This window comes from Coloeus monedula (genome assembly GCF_965178545.1).
Source record: "Coloeus monedula genome assembly, chromosome: 3".
Lineage (NCBI taxonomy): Eukaryota > Metazoa > Chordata > Aves > Passeriformes > Corvidae > Coloeus > Coloeus monedula.
Window position 1 is genome coordinate 74,485,585 of NC_138783.1, and position 24,870 is coordinate 74,510,454.

Consider the following 24,870-nt stretch of genomic DNA (forward strand, 5'->3'; position numbering starts at 1 on the left):
AAATTGTGGTGGCAGATTGGCATATCTATAATTACGAAAACGAACTCTTCTTATTCAATGCAGACATTACAGGAAAATTCCATTACCAACCTACAAAATAATGCAATATTTATATGCTCACACATAAAGGAATAAAATGATTTGACAAATTGTATTTGCATATCAGTTTGTGTTCTCTTCTCAGAATGAAATACAGGTCATGAAAAAGAATATTGGATCATAACACCAAGTACTGTCTTGAATCACTTTCTGTTTTTTCTTGTTTATTCCTTCTTCAGTTAAGCAACAAAAAGTTATTTTAAAATTGTCCCTTTTCTCTGCAATGTCTAGGTCAGTACTACTCATTTTAACTTCTGAACCTTCTTTACATCAAACTAAAAATCTTGCCTTTTTCAAACTATTTCTCTATGAAGTCAACACTCTCTCTTTTTCCCCAAAACTGCTCATCCTCTCTTCTGCCCCTTCTCCCTTCCATCAAGGTGAGGGAATAGGGGTGAGAAAATATTAAAGGATCAAAACCCCTTTCAGTATGCAAGGGTTATAGAATTCAACTCTTGTCAATCTCAGATTTAGGTTTGAATTTGTGATTTTATTTTCCTCATATAATCAATAGGCACCTAAAAGGTTGATTGATGTGTCAGCTGTTAAAAGCATCTGTTTTAAAAGAGCAGAACCATATTTGGAGGATTCAGTTTCTCTACGACTTTAAAATTTAAAATGTAGTAGCTTTATATGTCTGATTCAACATGTGAGATTTCCATGAGGTGATTTAAAGGTTTAAAGTCGTGATTTAAAGGTTTAAAGTCATGCTCTTGGCTTCATCCATTAAATTAGTAGAAAGCCAGAAGGATATTGTTGAAATAAAGCAAGAAAGAGGCATGGAATTTAAAAGAAAAGTAATTGTTTATTGGCACATTAAAAGAATCAGTTTAGACCATGGACTCAGTTTCTATTATATTGTATATTCATGAGATCATAATGTTGAAAAGTGATAAAATTAACTGGCTGCATTTGTTTTGGGTTTGTGGGTCTTATTTTTTTGTGATTTTTTTGGTGGTTTTTTTTAATAAGCAAAGATACTCAGACAAAATTAATGAGTGATGAAGCAAAAGAAGAATTAATTATGATGTGCTTTTACTCCAATAGGAAGATAAGAAAATCCGTGAGTAAAATTAATGCTTCATTCATCCAAGAATTGTTTGCAGTAATTGATTGTTATGCTGGCTTATAGAGGAGTTCAGCTTTAGGCTATTTCAGTCATTTAAAAAATCCCCAAATTTTGCCATGAGACTTGCCAGGAACAGAGACACAGGAATAAGGCAGATGCGGTGCAGGCATATTTTGCCATAGCATGGTTATAGGGGTAGCATTCGTCTTACTAAATGTTCATGTCTTTGTTGCAGATGTCTGGAGTAGTTATCTGAGATAAACTTATAATATGGGGAGAATCACTCATCAAAATATGACCCATGGATGCAGATGCAATTCTGAATTTGAGAAACTCAGTGGAAATCAAGGCAAAGGCATTTTCTGTAGAGACTTACCAAAGGGTTTGCAAATGTATGCTTGATAGAATCTTCTATTTTTTTGGGGAAGCCTGTAACTTCTGACCAAGTTAATATCAATTAGGAAACCTGATTCCCTTAATCCTGGTTTTCAAAGAAACCTGAAATACAGCCTTTTTAGATGCCAAGTCCACCACCCTCCAAAGAAAAACAAATACCAGCTATACAAGTGTATAGTTTGGGGAAAGTGTTAAAAATATTACAATTAAAATTTAGAGAGGCATGGTTTTACTTGAAAGATATTCAGTACTGAAATGGAGAATAGATCTGAGGATCGAGCACTTTATTCAATGTCTATGATTAGTACAACACCTTCTGTGACATATAAATGTGTTTCAATTGTAATTGTTACAGTGAACTGGGGCTCTAAATCAATGATTTTGATTTCTATTTGAAAAGACAAGAAAATCATCACTATGCTGATACTTTCCAGGAGGTTAATGATACAAACGTTATTTGTATTGACATTAAGCATTTCTTGGTTTTGAGATTTTCAATTATATGTTGTTTGAAGCTTCCTTCTATTTGTAATTTTTTTTTGTTGTAGAATAAATGATTATTAATGTTGCATGATGACTAAAACATACTATGGATTTCAAAAATTAGACAGAGTAGAATCTAGGTTGTTACTTCTTATTTAGTGAAATAATTTTTCTTTTGAATAATTTATTTTTAATCAAAAAAAAACTAACACCCACAATGCTGCGATACAGGCAGAATGTAGTTTCCTTATTAAAACCACTAGGAATAATCCAATCAAACCTTGAAATATTTCTGTCTTCTATTACACTGATTTAAATTTTGTCTCAAAGGCATAGGAGGATTGAGGTAAGTAGGAATATTTTCTGAGTTCGTTCCATTGTATTTTCATTTACAGCTTCTTATTGTCAAATGCTCTCAGGCATAGATGCCTCCAAATTAGAATTTATTACTGAGTTATGCTGTGGCATTCATCAGTTTGGGTCTAAGATGGTAATGTGTCCATCTCAAGATTTTAAAAAAATAAGCTCTGGATTGAAGCTAAATTGAATGAATTTTTGTATATCTCTTAAAATTTCAAACACTCATTAAGAAATTTTTTGTCCCCTCCAGTTTTTATGGATGATACTTTGAGAAAGTTTCAAAAAGGTGTACATTGTCTTGTTTTCACAGTGTTGCTGCCCACATTGTCCTCTCCTTGGTTCTGTAACCCGTGTTTCATTTCCCAGCCCATTTCCACCTCTATTCTGCTTCTTCACCCCTGACGTGACCCACCCTACATGGCTACTTTACTCCTGTATTAAAGTGTCTCTTTATTTTATCCTTTTAAATTATACTATTTCTTCATCTATTCTGCAACAAGAGTTTCCATGACAAAGTAATTGATAACAAAGTTTACAGAGATGGTGTCTGCACCTGAAGAAACACCACAGAAAAATACTGGCCATTAAATGCATTCTAAAAAGAGTAGAAGTTTCTAGCATAGACACCAACAAACTGAAAACTATCAAGTACAAAAAAATTATATGAGGAAAGCTTAGACAGCAAAGGATTTAAAAAGGAGACATAAAGTGGAGGATCCTTGTGCCATCTCACCAACACCAAGAACAGATAAAGTTTACCTTGGAAAGTTGATATTCGTAGGGAAATACATATCTCTTCTACAAGTCTGTAGAGATAGTCTTAGAATCCTCCTTTCCAAAACTACATTTTAAAACCTTCCTTCCCATCCACTTTTAAAGGAAAGATGGTTTTCTCTACAGCCCACTGTTAAAAAAACCAACCAACCAAAAACCAAAAAAATTTGGCTTTTGATGGAAGTTTACCACTAAACACTTTTGCCTGCGCCAAGCTGCCAAGTCCCTTCCTCAATTTCCATACTGTAAAGGACTTTCTTTTACCACTTGAAAATATCTGATTTACAAAACTGAAAAGACATTCTAAGTTTTATAGATTTTCTGGAACACCTGATGAATATGCAGTGCAGCAAATTCCAGAATAAAGACAATTATGTGGCACATAACATGTAGAAAATCTCTGTCTTCTGGAGCTTGGAGGGTGCTACATTGCTTTGTAGAGGACATCTATTAGTGAAATGTTACTTTTGTAGGGTGATAGGGGGACTTAACAATTTCTATTTTATGTGTATAACAATTGTTTTCCATGTAATGCTAATGGGTCAGATATTCTTCCCTAAATAGAAATTATGAATATGCATTATGCTGTGCCTGTAATGGTTAGTGAAAGGAACAGGGATCTACTCCAAGGCTCTGTGATACTGATTGGTTTATGCCAATGCTGTTTGGGAATAATCCCACACATAACAGACACTTTTTGGAAAAAGGTAGTTGCGGAAGTTCATAACAAGGCTAGAGAGCTCCCCCACATTGAAGCAACAGGAACTGGCAGGGGTCCTTTGAGTGCTTTCATTCAGGCTGAAAAATATGAGGAAAGCAAGATACATTTAATTAAGAATCATTTTATAGTTACGTTTGTTTGAGAGTTCTTTATTTTCTTTTTTAGAGAAGAATAGTAGCAAATTACTTTAGTAAAAATTAATGTAAAAATAACCTGTCAAGAAGAATAAGGGATCAGTCATCACTACATTTCTTAAGATGTGCTGGTACTCCAACTCTCCACCCCAGTCCACCAGGGTGAGGGGGAAAGAGAGGGGGGTTAATGAGTGGCTGCCAGGCTTTTCCTCTCCATCTGGGTTTAAAACTATGACACAGGTATAAGAGGAAAAATTACATTTTTAATAATAGTCCAAAATTAGTTCTCAACCCCCTTCCCTCAACCAACCAACCAAAAAACCTAATGTTTTTGCATCTCCAAAATTACACCATTAGTACAAATGAATGAACACAACAAGTGATAAGTGGAAAATTATGACTATTTCCTCTGGTATTATATGTACATACTCTGTTGGCATTTCATAGTTTCATCATAAGTTGTTCTCTTTTGAAGTGCTCCACCAAAGCTTTAGAAAAATTATATCAGAAAAGGACAATTTATTCACTGACACATATATTGTATTTCTGCCATTTCTGTGTTAGCCTTGCAGGAAGGATGGGGGTATTTATGCCACAATTTGAAAGTTCTTCTGGCAAATTTTCAAAGCTGTGAAGGGCTTTTGCATCATGTTCCTGCGATCTAGCTTTCCTTTTCACTCAAGTTTCATTTGCTGATACATGCAAGCTATACTTTGGCTATACATTCATTTCTGATACTTTTGAATAATGGTGTATATATAGTACAAGGAGATCAAAGAATTGTTATGAGGAAATAGAAGAAACACACTCGCCTCCTCCACAGACCTCAGTTTACTAATTTAATCATTGACCAATTTACATTGTCTTACATTACTAGAAGAAAAAAAGCACAAACTCTTATTTTAATTCCAGAAATTACTATGACATATTCAAATTTCTACTTGTGACAAATCTTGTCATTCAAATATCAGAAATTACATTGTTTTGTCTTATAAAATCTAATTATAGACAGGAAGTTTAGGGTTACAGAATCCACACCAATAAAACAACACAATATAAAACAACCAATTTGCATAAAAGCATTGTGAAGTCCTACTGATTTTTCAAAATTGTATCCAGTCTATCTTGATCTCATAGACTACTGGTTGCTAACATTTGGATCTTCAAATAAGTTTTCTAACAGTTGTAAAGGAGAGTGAGGAATGGCTGGATTGAAAAGTGGCAACTGGAGGATTTCCCCTGGGCTGTAAGAGTTTGCAAGATGTAGCTTCCTTGTAAATTCCTTCTCTATTTAGTTATTGATTTAGTCTAATTAACAGTAATCATCACTTCAGTCTGAGATTCCTACATATCCATAGGGAAGGGTGTAAGAAGAATTGCCTTAAAGTCGTGATATGTAGTATAAGAGATGATCATAAAAATGTTTAGCAATACTTATTTTCTATGAAACAATAGATAAATGGCCTATAAAAAGAGTAAAAATGAAGATTTTTTTAAAAAGTCTCAGATCTTAAATATAAAATAGGGTAAAGAAATAAGAATTAGGTTCCTCTCTCTTAAGGCAGTAAAATCAAGTCAAGCAGGAACATAATCTTAAATATTTTAAGTAATAAAAGCATGTTTATCTCACTGTAAAAATGTAAGATCTTGTCACAGTTTTCTTGCCTCTCTGACACTCAAACTCGTTAGATTTTATCACACAATGGTGGAGGATTAAAGTTCTAAATTTAAAGGTTCTTCTTAAACTTTTCTGAAATGGAACATTACTTTTAAAACAACATTTAAAAATCTTTATGTTAAAATATGCAGCATGGTTTTCTACAGCTCTGGAAATTTATTGCAAATAAAAATCATGGCCAGCATTTTCGGAGACATGTGCTGGTCTTCCATAACCACCAGCACTTTAAAGGATTCAATCTTATTTATATGGATGTCTAAGAAAATGCTGCCTAAGCTGCCTGTTATTGAAAATGCTGTGTCCAGAATTTTAACTCACTCCAAGCAATTCAGCATGTCACTCCAGTCATGAGGGAGAGCCACAGTGCAACTGCTTGTCAAATATCAGATTTCCTTTAAAATTGCTTTAATGACTTCTACGGCAACATACAGTTTTGTATTTACAACCAGGGCACAGGAATGGTAGTGGAGGTGGGAGAAATGAGTGACTAAAACCTATGTTGGAACAGAAATAGCTCAGTCTAATAAAGAAGCTTGAATCCTACATCATCTGTATAGCAAAAGTAAAATCAGATTTTTTAAAGAGATATTCATAGTCCTAATCTTTTTACATAGCTAACCTGAAAGAGTTATATTTGAAGAATCCTACATAAAGTTTCTAAGTATGGTCGTAAGCAATAAGAGGTGCCTATGGTTGTATATCCCAGAATGCATTACTCCTTTATTAGGAAACAGTTCAAGAAACAGCCGTGTTTCCAGAAGAAATGGACAAACGTAAGAAATGGAAAAAAAATAAAGCAATGAACAAATATGTAAATGGTTGAGCTATCTTCTTAACATATAGATATATTTGTTATGCATATATGTACATGTATATGTATGGGAACAAATGTGCACACATATATACATATATGTATACATAACAGCGTGTATAGCAAGCATACTCTATACAGATGCTGCATTTATTGTATTTTTATTCACTTTTAGAGTCAGTTCTTCCTTATAGTTTTTACTTTTTTGTCCTTTCATCTCTGTTCCTTTTTCAATGACTTCAGTGCTATCATATACCTTCTGTACATCATTAACTTTCTTTTTCTTGATGTGCAGTTAGTCCTCTTTCAAATGAAGGCAAGGTTATCTTACTTTCTCAAATCCCTTGTACGTAAATATAGCAATTCCCGAGAGTCATACAACTACCTCAGATTGTTTTGATTAAGTCATAGACCTGAAATAAAAAATTGTGCCTTTATAGCATAAAAAGCATTCTGAGATAATTTTCCATGTTAGAAACCTAGTCCGTGATGTTTTTGGTCTTACTAATAGTACAAACACACAGTCTGAATCAAGATTGTAATATCACTTAGCAGAGGTTGTATAATACATTATATGTAACATATTTTGCATATATTTCACTAAAGCTCAGCCATAAACTGCCACAAAATTGTTTCTGTTTATGTGTATTTGTAGAATTCTTCCATAACCTTAGTCATTGATGACTTTTTCTTTGTTGGTTTGCTGTCGGGTGCATATATAAATGCAATGGCATATGCATGACTACAGAGTATCTGACATACTGTACACTCATTCTTTAATCTCTCAGTAAGCTGCTTTGTTGAACACTGTCTTCTCTCTTGACCCCATTTTGCAATGCAGTGAATGTTAATATGCAGTTGAATGGAAGAGTCAGAGGGCAATCAGATACTTAGGAAACAAGAAGCTAAAGTCAGGCTGACAGGGAAGGGTAACTGCACCAGAACTGTGGTCTGTTCCATGGAATGTAGAAGATAAAGGAGAAAGGCAATCAATCAAGTTTATATTAAGGATGAAATTTAAAGTTTTTTGTGTTACATTAGCAAAAATTTTATGTTCAAAATTTTAATTCACAACAGCAGCTCAGTGTGTCACTCCATTTTTTACTTCATTAGGCTTTAGAAATTCTTTCAACAGCATTAACACCAATCTGTTTTCTACTTTAAGGAATACAGCCTTCTGTGGTGCCTATGGTAATTTCAGCTGATGTATCACAGTGCTGTTCAGACTGAGAAATGCAGGTTTAACTAAGCATCAGAAAAAAATTATGCAATAACTAATCATATCCTTTCCCTGATATGTGTATGATCACGTGATATAGAACATGATTTTGTTTGGGTTTTTTCCTTTTATATGTGAACAGAACAATTATAAAAAAGTTTAAGAAGTACAGAAGTCATAGACCTGTCTTTTAAATACAAAAACCCTCTTTAATTTGTGAGGAAAGGAACCCTTTTTTTTCAATAGACTCAAAACCAAAGACAATTTGCTTTTATCATTCTCTCTTACTTTTCTTACATGTATAACTTTCTCCACATTTAGCTGGTTTACACAGCTTCCCTCAAGCTTGTTCATGAATAACTTATGAGCCCATTTTGTCTCAATTTCCATATTTTTGTTTTTAATCAGCTGCTTTATCACAGTTGAGGGATGCATTTAGACTCTCTTAACCACATTCAAACTATTCCAGTGTGAAGTGTATATATTTCATCCGTCTCAGTGCAACTTTAATTTAAAAATTAACAAAATTTATATCAGCTTGAATGAGATTATACAAGTATTTAAATACTAGTATTCTACTAGCTGAAACCTAAGTATTCATTCTAACACTGTCTCCAGTGATGTATATGTTGTCTCTGCTAAGAGCAGGAAAACCTAGATAAGCAAAGTGACTCACCTAAAACCAGAGTCTGAGTCAGGCTTACAATGAAGCATTTAACTTACCACACATTTTTTTAGGTTGTTTTAATCATAAGAGCTTATGCTTATAGAAACACAGAATTGTAATTGTTGGAATGAACTTCTGGAGATCATTTAGTCCAACTGCAATTCCAAGTCAGGGTCATATGGAGCAATAGGAATAGGAAAAACATGGGAATGCATCCAGGTGTGTTTTGAATGTCTCCAGAGAGGGAGACCCTATGAGGTCCCTGGGCAGCCTGTTCCAGTGCTCTGCCACCCTCAATGGAAAGAAGAAGTTCTTCGTCATGTTGAGGTGGAACTTCTTGTGTTTTAGTTTATGGGCGTTGCTCCCTGCCCTTTTGTTCCGCACCACTGAAAGGAGTCTGGCACCGTATCTTTGACAGTTGCCTTTGAGATATTGGCCCTGCACAAGTCTCCTCAAACACTGTTGCATAAGCTGTGGGCTCCTGGCCACTATCCTGACTACTCCTATGAGGTTTTCCTGATTCAAGAAATCCCCCTGTGCAGTGCACTACGGCACTAAAGTGCTCCACTGCTCATTGTGCTGGCATGAGAGTTGCTCACCTTGCCAACTGCCAACCCCTTTTTAAACAATCATACTAGCAAAATAGTGAAGTAAAATGAGAAAAGTACAGAAAGAATAACTATGTGTAGTCATTTTGGACTCAGGACATTGCCATAGTAATAGGGGCACTGCCAGCCTGCTCTGCAAAGGGCAATCTTTGAAGTGTTTATACCAGCCAGTTCAAGCAGTGGATGCAAACCATATTCCTAGGGTTAAGGATTCATTCCTGTTCCCCTTGTGCTTGCAGTTATAAAGAGCCAGGAGGAGAAGATTATATTAAAACTTACTTTAATTTTAAACCAATTTGATTTCTGTAGTTTGGCATAAAATGTTTGTATGAAAACATACAGATCAGAATGTACATTCAGAACAAATATAATTCTAGAATCATAGATTATTCTGAGCTGGAAGGGACCACAATGATCATTGAAAATCCAACTCCTGGCCTGGCACGGGACAATCCCAAAAAATTAAACTGCGGGCCTAAAAGAATTGGGTCCTGATCCACTGCCCAAACACCCTCTGGGTAAACAGCCTTTTCCTAGTATCCAACTTAAATATCCTCTAACTCAACTTCAGGCCATTCCCCCAGGTCCTGTCACTGGTCACCACAGAGAGGAGACCAGTGCCTGCCCCTCCTCTTCCCCTCAGTTGTAACTGTGATGAGGTCTCCCTTCAGTCTTCTCTTCTCCAACAAGTGACCTTATCTGCTTCTCGTATGGCTTCCCCTCCAGACCCTTCACCATCTTTGTTGCCCTCCTTTGGACACTCTCTAATAGCTTTATACCCTTCTTTTCTACAGAAATAAATGTTAATGAAATGTACTTCAAGTTGTTGGCAGTGCTGCATCTTCAACGCAGCTGTTGATAGAGTATATACTCTATTAACGACAAAGACAATCTTTTATCTTTTTCTATTTTTTTCCCCTAAGATTGGAGCAGATCTATATTATTCTTAAAATTAGTTTTATATTGCCATGCGTATAGAACACCAGTTGATTTATGTGATTTTAAGATTTGGGTGAGAGACAAAGGAGAAATGTAGAGTCTTTGAGGGCACCAGCAAACCTAAATGCCCCTGAGCAGTACACCTGGGGCCTTCACCTACACACCCTAGCCATGGCCCCAGAAGTCCCATTTCAGCCTGGGTCTTCACTTATTATCTGAATGATGTTTTAGTCTCCAGCTCAGCTGTAGCAGCACTGGATCCCATGGATCCTGATCTGAGGACTGTTTTCCTGGCTTGACCTCAGCTCTGCCTCATCACTGTGGTCCTGCCTGAATATCCCAGGGCTGTTTCTGATCTTGACTCACCTCATCAGGCTTGATCCTTTTGCTCTCTAAGCATGAAAATTGCTATAAAGCTGTCTTTTTCAAGTGTCTGTGACCAAGGTTTTAAATCTAAATTAATTTCCATTTGAATTATTTTGTTTGCCTTTCTAATTTCTTGATCATTTACTTGCATAGTAATTTTATGCAGGAGCTCTGTTCTTTGACTACAAGCAATTGGGAAATATTTAAGTGCATACCAGTAGCTATCAGACCAGGAAAGCCTGGAAAATTTAATGGGAGGTTACAAAGTGTGTAGCATGGCAAGGGTGGTGAAGCATGTTCAGACTAAGTAAAACTGGCAGCATAAATAGCTTTTAAATGGATGTATAACCTTTTTAAAGGTTAGCTACTCATTCTCCCTCTTTCACTTTTATCTGACTGAAATAAATGCCTCCATAATTCCAGTGAGATCTGAGATACTGTGGGAAATTCACTGAAAACATGAGTGTATTCCTGAGTACCAGAAAGACAGACTTTGACCATCTTTGACAAATTTTTTTTTTCAGATGTGTGAGACATTGATTGATTCTCCTTCTCATCCTATTCTTTCCCTCTTTCACATGAGTACATCTTCAGACTATGCATATTCTTTGAACTCTACTCACTTTCAGTGTTATTCTGACCTCTGTGGCTCTCATACTACCAAATGCTCCCAAAACTTCCACTTTCCTTCACATCGAAGCAATTAGATAAAATATTACCTTGTTTTACAAACATTGCTTGAACTATGAACAACAAAAAAAAATCTTTTGTCTGTTTTTATCGACATATAGTTATGTATAGTTTTTTAAATCATCTATGTACATATGCTGTGTTCCATGGTCTGGATGAGATTTAGGGTTGACCTCTGAATATTCACCATACAACCATCCTCTCCATCATATTTTTCCCATTCCGGAGCTTTTTCCTCTCTTCCTGCCAAGTTCTGGTTTCTTCCGTAATGAACTTAACATCTTATCAAGAACTATGTAGCAGGACAAAATGTCAGGCCAGTTCCCTTTTAAAATTACTTGGGACATCCCTAATTTCCATTACCTTTCAAAGATAAATAGCTTCACAAAGACATCTTCCACCTCTCTTACCGCAGGATGCTGTACAGGTCTGTCAACTGCAATGTGTTTTTATGAGTAAAGGTTACTTAAGTAGGCCTCAAGCCTCATTCACTGCTGATGTTTTTCCTCTGCCAGAAACTCTTTCATTAATCACAAATGCCTGAGACAGCTTGTTGGTGAATACTGAGGGGAAAATGGTATGTGCGAATTGCAAGCTGTTTTTTTCTTTCACCTTCTACATTTAGCAAGCAAACTTAATTAAATTGCTTCACTTAAGTTTTTAGGGTTCATTTTTGAGCTAATAGTTTTCAGGGTTAAAGTAGTGTTGGAAAACTTTTTTTTCCTCCTTGAATTTGATTTGAATTTGATTTGAATACACATCACCTATAAGTCCACTTACAGAGGACTCAGATGCTTTGAGGCAAAACAAATTCACTTCATCCTCTCACAATGGAAAAGAGACTGCAAAAAAAGGTCTTTATTTTTCCTGCAGTTTTGCTCTGTATATCTATTTTGTTCATTATCACAATTCAGATTTGAAAGTGTATTACAAGTGCTTAATTGGCATCAGTTTTCCTCTCCATTATGTTGATCACATATACAATATATTATTTATATTGTCTAGCAATTTAGAAGTTCTAATTATGCTGGTATTGCACTGCCCAATAATTTAAAATTTTGTTGGGAGTGAGAAAGGTCTTAAATCTGTATTACAAAAAAAAAGCAAGGGGTTCTTTACTATTGATTTAGATTTCTGAAAGATGTAACCAGGGAGAACATTTGCATAAACCTATACATGTGTGCCATGAAAAACTAAAACATCTTAGGAACGTAGTTATTTAATTACAAAATTAGATTTGATCATGTAAGAACCTTAGGGCTAGCAATCTGGAGAAATGGAGGAACAGTCTCATCACATGATCATTTCCAAATTTGACATGACAGTATTTAAATTTCCATTACTGAAATAAGTATAAAATTATTATATGAATGCACCATGTGGTGTTGTATGCTAACAGATGCTATAAATGTCCCAAAGGAAACATTTTCTCAGGATGATACTGAAGACATAATACAAAACTTCTTCCATTGCCATTCTTTCTCAGTCTTCAAGCAATCCTAGGTGATTGTGTTCCCTTTATAAAATTGTATTATGAAAAGCAAAAAATATGTCTCATTTTGGTTTAGATACATTAGGAAAGAATATTTCTATACATTAAGAAAAGATTTTCTTTCACTTAACACTTTTCTTTATACAAAACCATGTAGATTTTGTCCCGTGATAAAACTAATTCTGATCATGGTACTATTGATCTGTTTCTTCATGGTAGTTTCACGGATATCATATCCATTACTTTCACACAGAAGTTAATTTTCGCTACAGTTAAAAGCTCAGTTAAATAAATCTGAATTTTGTGGTGTTACGCTTCAAGAGTATTCAGTGATGGTACTAAAATTATGCTATGCTAACACTGATACATGCTTGAAATTATTGAATTTGGGCTTCATGTGGCTTCCAGCGCTGTTAATCAACATTTTTTGCTATGTTGATTCCTTTTTAGATTTTAATTATTCACTTTCACTACTTTTTCTTCATCCAGATCTATGAAACAACACTGAGGACTATTTTTGTTCCCAAACACATGTAATTTTTACTTTGCATCTATCTGAGAACTCATCTTTTTAGAAGATCACTAGGCAGCCTTGACATCCACTTAGTACAAAACAGGTGTGAATTTGAATGTGTAGGTACTCAATCACATTTATAAGGGTTTAGCTATCCAGCGGCATGCAGTATTAAATATTTCCAGAGGACTTAAAACTTGTATTTTTCATGTGAGTATAATTGCTTGAAAACATCTTCTGGAATTAGGCCTAGGTATAAATGATAATTATTACTAGGAGAAGCTGTTTGCTGTAGAAAATTTAGGAAATAGTACAATAGTTAATGGAATGTTGACAAACTTTTTCAGTAAAGTTATGGATCATTGAAATGTAATTAGTATGGAGGACTTCACATGCAGATTTCTAGTCTTAAGGTAGAAATCTTTCATTTAACAATTAAAGATGTACTTTAGGATGAGTTTATCAACTCCACCATTTAGAATATTTATCTTTTTAGATGAGTTTCTGAAAGAGAAGCTTTTTCATTACAATAACTGAGTTATCTGGTCTTTACCTATGCACAAAGGCACAGAGCACGCAGGATAAAAGCATCTTAGAAGTATAAAACAATTATTTTTCAGCTAACACACACACAAAGCTAGGATTAATGCAAGAAAGGTTATGGAAGTGAACAAAAACCTAGACAAAAGAAGAGAAAGAAGGTTACAGCTCTAGGCATATTGACGGGGATTGACATTTTCTCCATAGAAAAGCAGTATCTGTAGTAAATTTTATCTATACTATATATCTATACTTCCCCATGGATTCATCATCATCTACATCCAGTCTTTCACTGTCTAGCGTATCCTCAACTCTTCTGACATAAAAATAGCAATGTTCAGGCAATAACTGTCTTTATTGCCTGGTGTAAATTCCTGAAACTAATCTTAAGCCAATTATTCCTATGAAAATAGAGGTAACTTGGAAATCTGGAAGAAAAAAATCTCCTATGGAATAGTAGGAGATTTTAAAACAACCTACAATTTTTTTTTAAAAGAAGTAAACAAAGGTACTAAACAACGCCCCGAATGAAAGAAGACTGACTACATGTGAAGTTCCACAAGAATCTTTTTGGAGTTCTATTCTGAATGATAAATTTTTGAGAATTGGAATAGTGAGGATCATAGAATGGATTAGTTTGGAAGGGACCTTAAAGATCATGTAGTTACGATCACCGCTGCCATGGGCAGGGACACCTTCCACTAGACCAGGTTGCACAGAACCCCATCCAGCCTGGCCTTGAACACCTCCATGGGGCAACCACAACTTTTCTAGGCAGTTTTCTGACATTAACTTGTTATATATTCACAGTTTTCTCAAGGTGTCCGTTGTTGGCCTATGCGTAAAAATGTTATCAATCTTGGTGTTATTTGATATAGCTTGTTTTATGTATACTACATTTAGTGTAAGATGGTACACTGTTTCTTTCATCAGTAGCCAAATGCAAGTTTTCAGCAAATTAATTCCATAAATGTTATTAAAGAGATGTCTTTAATTTAACTGAAATATGTAAAAATAACTATAAACTCAGTTTCATGTGAAATTATTTTTTCTCTTTAAGAATGTAACAAAAAAGCATAATTTTATACTACAGGTAACTGCTATTTATTTTGTTTCTATATTCAGAAATTAAAGCACAATATTAGGGTGAAATAAGTCTGCAATAACCTGGGTTTATAAGTGCAAACCCTCACAAAAAGAAGCAGCTTTTTTTCAACTTTTATGAATGGTTTACCAGTAGGTGATTGATAACTACAGAGTGCTATCATTCTATTTATCTTTATGCAATAAATTTATTCTGCCTATAACTGTACAAATACTTAGGCATGCAACATTTTGCACTCCAGAGAGCAGGTGTAAATCAAGACCAGCTATTTAATTAATGGCTAGTGCTTTTCTGAACAGCTGAATACCCTGCTGTTACTTGGCAGTCACAATTCACTCACTTCATTCTGCTCTTGCTTTATGTCTCAGTCCTTCACAGCAGAGAAAAGTTCCCCTGGTCAAATCAGAAAGGGAACAGGTACACTGAGAGAGTAATTTCTTCATAGGAAGATTTCTATGGGTAGATGTGGGCAAAATATTAATGTATTAAAATTATAATTTTATAGCAAACTATTGAAAAAATCTGTTGCAATTTTTCGTCTTATGTGGTTGTATCACTGTTATGTTGGTGAAAATAAAAATTATACATCCTTGGAAACTTTCAAAAGACTGTGTCAGTTTAGCTGTTTAAAATCACCTAAGAATTCTGGTTACTAAGAATTTTAATTGCAATTACTGACATCATTACTAACAGAAACAATTATACAGTTTTCCGAGGTCTATAGTTTGTCACACAGTTATAGTCATTTGTATCCCATGATCATCTAAAAGTCTCAGTGATAGCCCTAACATGCATAACATAATGTATATGCAAATATAAATATCTGTTAAAAAACATATGTAAATAGACCATAATGTAGTGGTGATGAATTATAAAAAGTTATCTTATTTTCCTTAACCACATCCGCCATACAGCCTCGGGCTGAGATGACACACTTTCCAATTCCCTATAGCCTTATTGTCTGTGGATTCTAGTAAACATACAAGTCCAGCACTCTCAACTAGCCTATTGATTATGGATATAAATACTCACAGCTGTCACAAAGTAGATGCATTATGAGTTTTTGTATCCTGGCATGGTCTCATTTTACTTATGAACATCTCAACATGTATAGCTGCAGCTAAATTTTAATAGCCTAGATTGCCTCATGCAAGGGAACCAAAGGAACACACCTCATTTACAAAGTCAAGAATTTATTAGTAGTCAATCATATCTTAGTTAACTAATTATATATATATATATATGCACACAATTTATGTAGATAAAATTATCACAGAAAAAGTAGGAAAATATAAAACATTATAACAGGAAAAAAATAGTCTCAACAGCAGTAATGTTACAATCATTGTACACAAAACTTCTAGTGTCTACTTTTTTTCACTGTTGTTCTCACTCTTCCAAAATCCTTTCATGTACTTAGGTCAACACTTGAGTCTTCAAGAAGATGTGATGAGTTGTAGTTAATCACCATCCTATTGAGCCCTTCTCAGAGCAGATGCAAAAATTACAGTGAGGTTTTCCTTTTCCTTACTATAAAATTTTTTTGGAACTATGTTTATATATATTTTTAACATACTCTGCCTGTTGCTTGCTCTTCAGTGGCTTGCACTTCCACCTAACATGCACATAAATTATGAATGGTGTGTTCCTATATATATTGGCTACTTCTTCTTTGTTCTCTTCTTTACCAAAAATCTTAGTTACCAAGCTTGCCAGGCTGGATTTCTTTAGTGACCCATATTGACCCCTAGTACTATATGAGAGCTCTGATGCCTCTCCTATTATTCCATGCCCATGCTTTGAATGCCTTTGTTGTCATCATATGCCTGCACTCTCTAAGGTGTAATATTTTTCTACCATTGTAGGCAATTCATGCTGCAGAGAATAATTGCTTTGTATTGGTATTATTTTGAAATCTATGATTAAATTATTATATGAAAGTTAAAGATGTAGAGTATGGGCTGGTATAGCACAATCTCCATTATCCCTGCTTATTAAATTGTGCATGCTTCCTTGGACTTCTCCATTTTTGGTCCTACTTTGTTCAGGATAAGTGTTCTACACAGAATGTACAGACCATGAATAAAAAGTAAAGGATTTTGAAGTTCACTGAAGGATCCAGATACCGAAAATTACCTAGCCACATGAAGCATTTACCTTTTATTGTTCTATATGCTGAAGAGACAATTCTCTATATATTTCAGCATAGTCCTTCTCATTGTCTTTGCTGAAGGTTATCTTTTCACAGCATCTCTTAAAAGAAAACTGCTTCCTATAAAGTCCTATCCACCCTTGGAATATTGTCTTTTCTAAAAAAACTACATGCTGCTATAAGTAATATGAGAAAATATAATTTTCAGTTTTAAAAATATAAAATGTAATGTTAACAAGATTTGGTTTGGGTTTCTTTAAACCATTTTAAAAGATTCAGCTCAGTAGACTAGATTGGAAAGACTGTAGTTTTCTATGAGAAATTTGTTTAAAAAGTCTGTAGCTTTTAAAAGCTTAGTTTTTTTCTCAAAAAAATATTTGGAAAAATTAAAATCAGATTTTTGTCAAATTAATTTTGCCAAAATAAGTTTTCTGGAAGTGATGTAGGAGATATAAGTTTCAATTTTTCTTCAAAGACAGGAAAAAGGGATGAGAAAACAGCAAATTAAATTAATATATAGGTAATAAATATTATTATATACCTATATTAATAAATACACAGATATTAAACATATTCTTAAAATTCTTTAAAATACTATTGCTTAGAGTAATAGTGTGCATTTTTGTTTTAATCATTACTACAGTATCATTAATCATGACAAGTAATATATCATTTCTAAAACCACTAAATAATGAAAAAAATAATGCTATCCACTCCTGCTTATTTTAATAATTTTTTAAAAAATGTAGTCAAATTATATCTATATGACTAATACAAATCACAATACTTTAAAAATATTTTGGAATACCTCATTCAATATTCTATTACATGTAAAAAAAAAAAAAAAAAAAATTCACATATCATGCTTTGAGACTTGGTTACCTATCTATATCTAAGCTGTATAAATGAAGAGTTCCTTGCCAGACTGTGTGTAAAAACCTTCTCTTCATTTGGAAGCAGATCAGAATTTCGAATGAGCCCTGATTATCCGCAGCCTCCAAAATAAATCTTAACATGCCAAGAAAAACGTGCACCAAACTAAAATTCTCAATATCAAGGCTCAGATTCTAAACGTATTACTGAGTCTATTTATTTTGAAACTGATAACACAGTTTATGAAAATAATGATTAAAAAAGACTGAGGTAGCAAAGAGTTTCAAGCCTGAAAAAAAAAAGAACCCAAAATTTGTGTATTTTGAGTATGTGGGAGGAGGGAAAAGGAAAAGTGCTGGAAATAAAGAATTGAGTAAAGAAGAAGTAGGAAGAGATATACATAGAATGAGTCCCAGTTATGCCATGTTTTTTTCAAACGTTTTATTCAAAAGGAAATGCAGCAGCAAAGTACTAACAAAAACCTCTCTAGGAGCTGAGGGGAGTATTAACAAAAAATATAGTTGTTGATACCTTGTTTTTTCATTTAAGATACTTTATCCTTTTTTTTTACTTAGGTACAGAGATAAGCCAAATTAATGATCTTTTAACTTATTTTTCATTCTGTGGATGCAAAAGTGAATGTATTTTTTTTCTTAATCATGTTTTAGATTATTTTTAAATAGAAATATTCCATAAATTCTATGCTTTACAGACACACAGCTTTGTGTATCCACCTAAGCTTATTGTTGCCACTCCCACAAAGGCACCAAAGAAAACTGCTCTACATTTAATAAAGTACTTCTAAGATTTGTTTTGAACTTTTCAAAATTTAGTTATTTTAAAACAAAAGCCGATCAGATTATGATTAACATTAACATTTTTAACATTTACTAGAAAACACATATATTTTTTAATAATTATAGTTACCCATATTTTTCTTGAGAAAATGAGAATCAAGTATCATGTTACTGGAAACAATGAAATGCAAAATATAGGGAAGAGAACAGAAGTAATCTAATATAAAGAACACGACAGTATAAGGAGGATGACCTCTGAGTATCAGTTTTGGGAGTTTTTTGTTTGGTTCTGTTGTTGTTGTTTTGTTTTATGAAACACATAAATTTCCATTAATTTCAGGTAATGTTTGTTTGGTTTTTTTTGTTTTTAAATCACAATTGGACACTGGTGACCCCAAAACACCTGGAATGTCAGTCATAGTTTCTGCTTAGATTTGGGCATTTGATTTTCTTTATCATTATTAAAATTTGAACTTAATCAAAACTGATTCCTACTACCTAAATCTGTTGCTGCTAAACATTTCTGAACAGTCATTCAAACTGGAATTGTAAAGACATAAAAACAATTTGAGAAAGTGGAAAATAGAAAGCAAAAGTATATAACACATAAAGGAAAATCCAAATGACCTGAAGAAAAGTAAATTGAAATCACACTAAGCATTAAGTTTAACACAAATATCCATCTATTTTTCACAAGAATTGCATAGTTGTCTTTTTTATTTAGTGGCATAAGAAGACTTATTGGGAAATCTGTCCTTATACAAAGAGCTTATCCTGAATTTAATTTCAACAATTAAATTCAAGAAATTTTGTTCATCATAATTATAAGTTGCATTAATATTATCCCCCTGAGGATTTTGAAAACTAAAGTTCATATCCTCTTTTTCTATTAATTATTAAATCACATAAACTCAATTTCAAATAAATAGTTCTTTCCTTTTAGTCTTCCACATTAAAATGCTTAGTTGCATCTTTTATTGCAAATGAACTTCTTTAAATGTAGGGGGTTTTATAAAAATAAATATCCCTGAGATTAAATATTATTGGTAATTGGTTCATTATCTAGAATTATTGTTAAAGTATTTTAAAATGTATAATCCCTATTGAAAAGATTAAAAATATTGCACATATAATGCTAAGCAAGTTTTATTGCATAATTATTGTGCTTTTTCCTCATGAATGTTCAGTTATTAAAAAAACTGCAATTAAAGAGAGAATAATTTGTGCTGCGTAATACTTCAGAAAGCATATTCAAACCTAAACATCTCTGATTTTTTTGAAGCATTCTGAAGTATGGCTCAGGAAGGCTTCCTCATCATCCTAAGTGGAAGACACCATGTGAAAAATTTGAAGGTACAAAACAGATGAAAAAGAGATGTTTCATATAGAAATCATCATCAAGTGAAGTTTGAAGGAGAAACTGTACTTTATCTACCCTGTATTCTTATCTTTGTTAACAAAGGCACTTGTAGAAAAATATCTATATTATATGCTTGTTCATACTATTGCATGGTGGTCATAGTGTTATATGGTGCCTCATTGAATTTTGTGGTAAGAGCATAGCAATAACTTTAAATATCGCAATAGGTTTTGGTAAATGCAAGTTTCCAATGCATGTATATTGTTTGTAAAAACAAGATTTCATTGTCCCACCAGCTATTTCTGAAAACAGATGCTTCACAATATTGGTTGTACTGCACAGTGCAGTTCAGTAACTTGGTGTTATCAACAGAGGTTCTCAATGTACTGGTTGTTTTTAAATGTAAATTGCTTTTGTTTAACAAGAAAGTTTAAAGTTCCAACTAACGTTGGAAACTATTTTTGAAATCATCTAGTCCATCACTTTGCTCAAACAAGGGTTTAATTCAAAGATATATCATGTTGTCCAGGGCCTTGTCGTTCCCTCTCCCTCTTGTTATGTATCTTACATAGGTCCCAAGAGCATCAGCATATATATCTCCTTCAAAGCAAGATGAGTATCTTAAGACCGGCTTTCCAATGGCTATAGCAAGACTTTGTGTACTCTGATCTTCGCGTCACTTCAGCTGTGTGACATTTTAATTTAGGAGCCTGGAATCCAGCCTGGATCATGAGCAAAAGACAAAAACCAAGAAACAAAGCAAATTATGGATACTGGCAACAATATACTTTATGTACTGCTACATGTGAAAAATTCACTGGTAAACTATGTTGCATTTAAGAAACATCCAGTCTTCATTACAAAGTTTTTGAAAATTTGCAAGAACTTTCCCAGGTTGGCTCAGGATTCATTCTTTCCTCAATCAGCAAAGGCACTCTGGAAATTAAAGGTGAGTTTCACTTTCCCTTAAATTATATCTGCCTTATATTCTATCAGATCTTTATTTCTTCTAAATTATTTACATAATCTTGTCAATTTTACACATACTGAGGACTTAAAAGGGTGTCGCCGATGGCACAATATATTCTCACACATTAATCACAATTATTGTGTACCTTGAAAAATATGAGCAAAATTCAGTGATGGCTGACAGTATAATGGAGGAAAGAATTGCCATAGTTATTACATTTTCACTTTACAAACAGTTTTTTTAACCAAGGTCCCTAACATGAAGATCTTATTTTATAGCATAGCACATTAGTAATGATCAGAGTTCAGCATTTATCTTATTTTTTCAGGCAGAAGAGTTACTAGTGACAAGAGCTACAAAATGGTCCCTAACTGGACAACAGATGTACCAGCATAAAAACTGAGGATGGCTATGTGAGGATATACCTGAGTCTTGCTTTCAAATCCATCATCTTCCTCTTGCTAGAAGCCCATGGAACACATGGGCCCCTGGGAACCTTATGGGGTTCAACAAGGCCAAATGCAAGGTGCTGCTGTTGGAAATGTGATTTAGAATATAAGTAATTCACTAAGTTCTGTACACAGGTTGAGCAGCTCTGTCACTTCCACTGAAAACACTGCTGCTTTGGAAGGAAGATTTTTCACTTTGTTTCTTTCATTAGTCTTTAAATTCTGGTCTGTTGACAACATAGTTGCTACCCTACTTTGACATTTTCTTTGCTAATCAGGCTTTTAACTTTTAACATGGAACTTCTCTGTCAGATATTCCCTTGTCCTCACAATGCTTAGAGTTTCTCAGACAAGGGTTATCTTTTTTTAAGGAATGCATTAATAGTTCGCATGCTAGCTGTGCCAGTTTTCTTTCTTTTCTGATATCAAAGGCTAGTATTAAAATGCAAAAAGCTGTATTTGAACTGAAAGTTGTGCATGGAAGTCATGGGTAGGTGGTATTTTTCTTTTTTATTTCTCATATAGCAGGACAGTTGATAAAATGAAAAACTATTTTTTTTAAGGTTTCACTCATGCAATATACCTCATGCTGTATTTGGCCATCATGTCTATCACTCTCCCTCCTGTTAGTGAAAACACATATTCCCCTCCAAGCTAGAAATGGAATCCTGTGTTTTGCTATTCCAAAAATTGTATTTCTAGGGGAAATAAGTAAGGATAGAAGCCCTGCAGTTGAAAAATAATAAATTTTAATCCCCACTTACACTCTGGGGACTAATGTAGAAAATCATGTAATCACAGAAAAAAAGATGTTTTGCAACTTTTGCAGATAATTTCCTCAACAGACAGCTCCTTCCTGAGGCATGCTTAAGGGAACTGTAAAGCTTATTCCCAACTTTTTAATTGTGTAAAATTTCTGTGATCATTCCTGGAAGTTTGTATTAGCTCACTGGATCTTTTGAGATTAAATTTTCACCCTCAATCAATTTGTCTTTCTGAAAGCCAAACTGCTTTTATTGAAGAAGAAGAGATGCATCAATACTCATTTCGTCTAGTAGATGAGATAATTCAGCTCTTCTCACATGCACAAAGAATGTTTCTAAAATATTCTGAAATTGTTATTTCTTGTACTTCCTGCTTGATATGTGATGTGAAAGTGTATTGGGTTTGTGTGGCAAAGTTTAGGTGGTGGGGGAGTCACAGGGGTACTTCTGTGAGCAGCTGATAGAACCTTCTGCAATGTCCAACAGAGCCAATGCCTGATGGCACCAAGATGGACCTTCTTGGCCTAGGCTGAGAAAAACAGGGACAAGTGGTAGCACCTCTGGGATAGCACATTTAAGAAGGGCAGGCAAGAAAGTTCCTGTGCAAAGCAATTACAGACAGAGAAAGGAGAGTAACTATTTAAGACAAACATCCATGAAGACATCAAGGTCAGTGAAGAAGGAGGGGGAAAAGTGCCCCCAGTGCTGCAGCTGAGATTCCCCTGAGGCCCGTGGTGAAAACCATGGTGAGGCAGTTGTGCCCCTGTAGCCCATGGAGATCCATGGTGGAGCAGACATCAATCTACAGTCCACAGAGCACCCCACACCAGAGCAGGTGGATGTCCAAAGGAGGCTGTGACTCCAAGGGAAGCCAGTGCTGGAGCAGACTCCTGGCAAGACCTGTGAACCTGTGGGGAGATGAGCCCATGATGGAGCAGGTTTGCTGGCAGAACTTGTAGGAGAACCACACTGAAGCAATCTGTTCATGAAGAACTGTGCCCTAGGGAAGGGACCCACACTGGAGCAGCTCGTGAAGAACTGCAGCTTGCGGGAAGGACTCATGTGGGAGAAGTTCCTTGAGGACTGTTTCCCCTGTGAGGAATCGACCCTAGAGGAGGGGAAGAGTGTGAGGAGTCCTCCCACTGGGGAGGAAGGAGCAGCAAAAACCTATGATAAACTATCTGCAACTCCCCTTCCCTGTCTCTCTGCACCACTGTAAAGGAGGAGACAGAGAATTAAGGAATAAAGTTAAGTCCAGATAAAGGCAGGGGTGGAGCAAGGTGTTTTTAAGATGTGGTTTTATTTCTCCTTATCCTATCCTTGTTTGATTGGCAATAAATTAATTTCCTCAAGTTCTATCTGTTTTCCTGTTACAGTGACTGCTGAGGGTTCTTCCTGCCCTTATCTCTACCCCAGAATTATGCATTATATTTTCTCTCCCTGTTCAACTGAAAGGAGGGAGTGATAGAGCAGCTTTGGTAGACTGCTGTCATCCAGACAGTCAACCCATCACAGAGAGATATTTCAGATGTTTAATATGATTTGAACTGCAAGGGGTAATCCATGGCTTTGTCAAGAGTGAGCTGTGTGACTAGGTTGAACTTGTATGAATAAATTTTATACCACTCTGAAACAAAATGTACCTAATTTGTATTACAAGCTTACTCGAAACTACATGGCTTTTGCTGTTATTGTAAATGACTTACTAACAGCTTAGTTTTATGAAACCTTAACATTAATACAGAAGATGTTTAGGCTTTTGAACTGCCACATATCTTGAAAGGGCATTACATATAAGGACAACTTGTTTTCTTTTTAAGAAATGCTGACCAAGGATGTCAACATGAGCAGCTTTTCAGCCTCTTGAGCAGCATTCTTGCCATTCAAGACTATCAGTTGGTGTGCAACCTACTACTTTCACTTGTGTTTCTCCAGAGACTCTGTTGTGCTAATCTCTTCAAAACAGTTGCTAACAATCAGAAAACTGCTGTCTTATGAGCTCTGTGTATAGATTAGTAAAACGTTTGGGGGTTTGCTTGTGTTCTTTTCTTTTTAATCCACTGTGTTGTTACCTGTTGTTTTATATGTTAGTTACAGATTGTCTCCAGGTCTTTTTGTTCTCTGCCTGCATGACACCAAATATTGTGGAGACCGGTGGGAGGACTTTTGTTTGGCTTGACTTTTGAAGAACTTGCATGGGAAAGAAAAAATTAAAGACACAAACTCTACAAGCAGGTTTATGGACATATGGACTAGATCTACAACATAGAAAGCAGATAACTTAATTAGATTCTAGTTTGAGTTCTAATAGTACTGTCAGCTTGGTGAAAATAAAAAACTTTATTTTGATAATTTGATGATGAAAAATCATATAACCTTACCTTTTTTTTTCTTAAAAATGGTGATTTATCTTAGAAATAACTTCTATTCATCAGCGTCTGAGTGTCTGTCCTCAATTATTTCATTAGAATTTCCTGTGTTTAAAATTGTGATGTAGGGTCTTTGTCTGCTATTATTAATCATAGACACAGAGTACATATCTCATTACTATTCCTTCCAATAGAAAATACAAATTGCTTGAAGTTCTTTTACAGGATCTGAAATGTTTCCTAGCATTTACAATTAGTGTGTTTGATAAATTCATGTAAGTTTTTATTATCTAGTAGGTGAGAGAAAAGAAGGCACAAACCGGAAGATACATGTGTGAATTGAGATTTCTTATAAGATGATCATCCTACAAAGTAAGTAGGAAAGAATAAGCAAGGTAAATGATGAATAAGGAGGATCTACTTAGTCACAAATAAATAATACTTCTTATTTGCCTTTATTCACTGATGCCA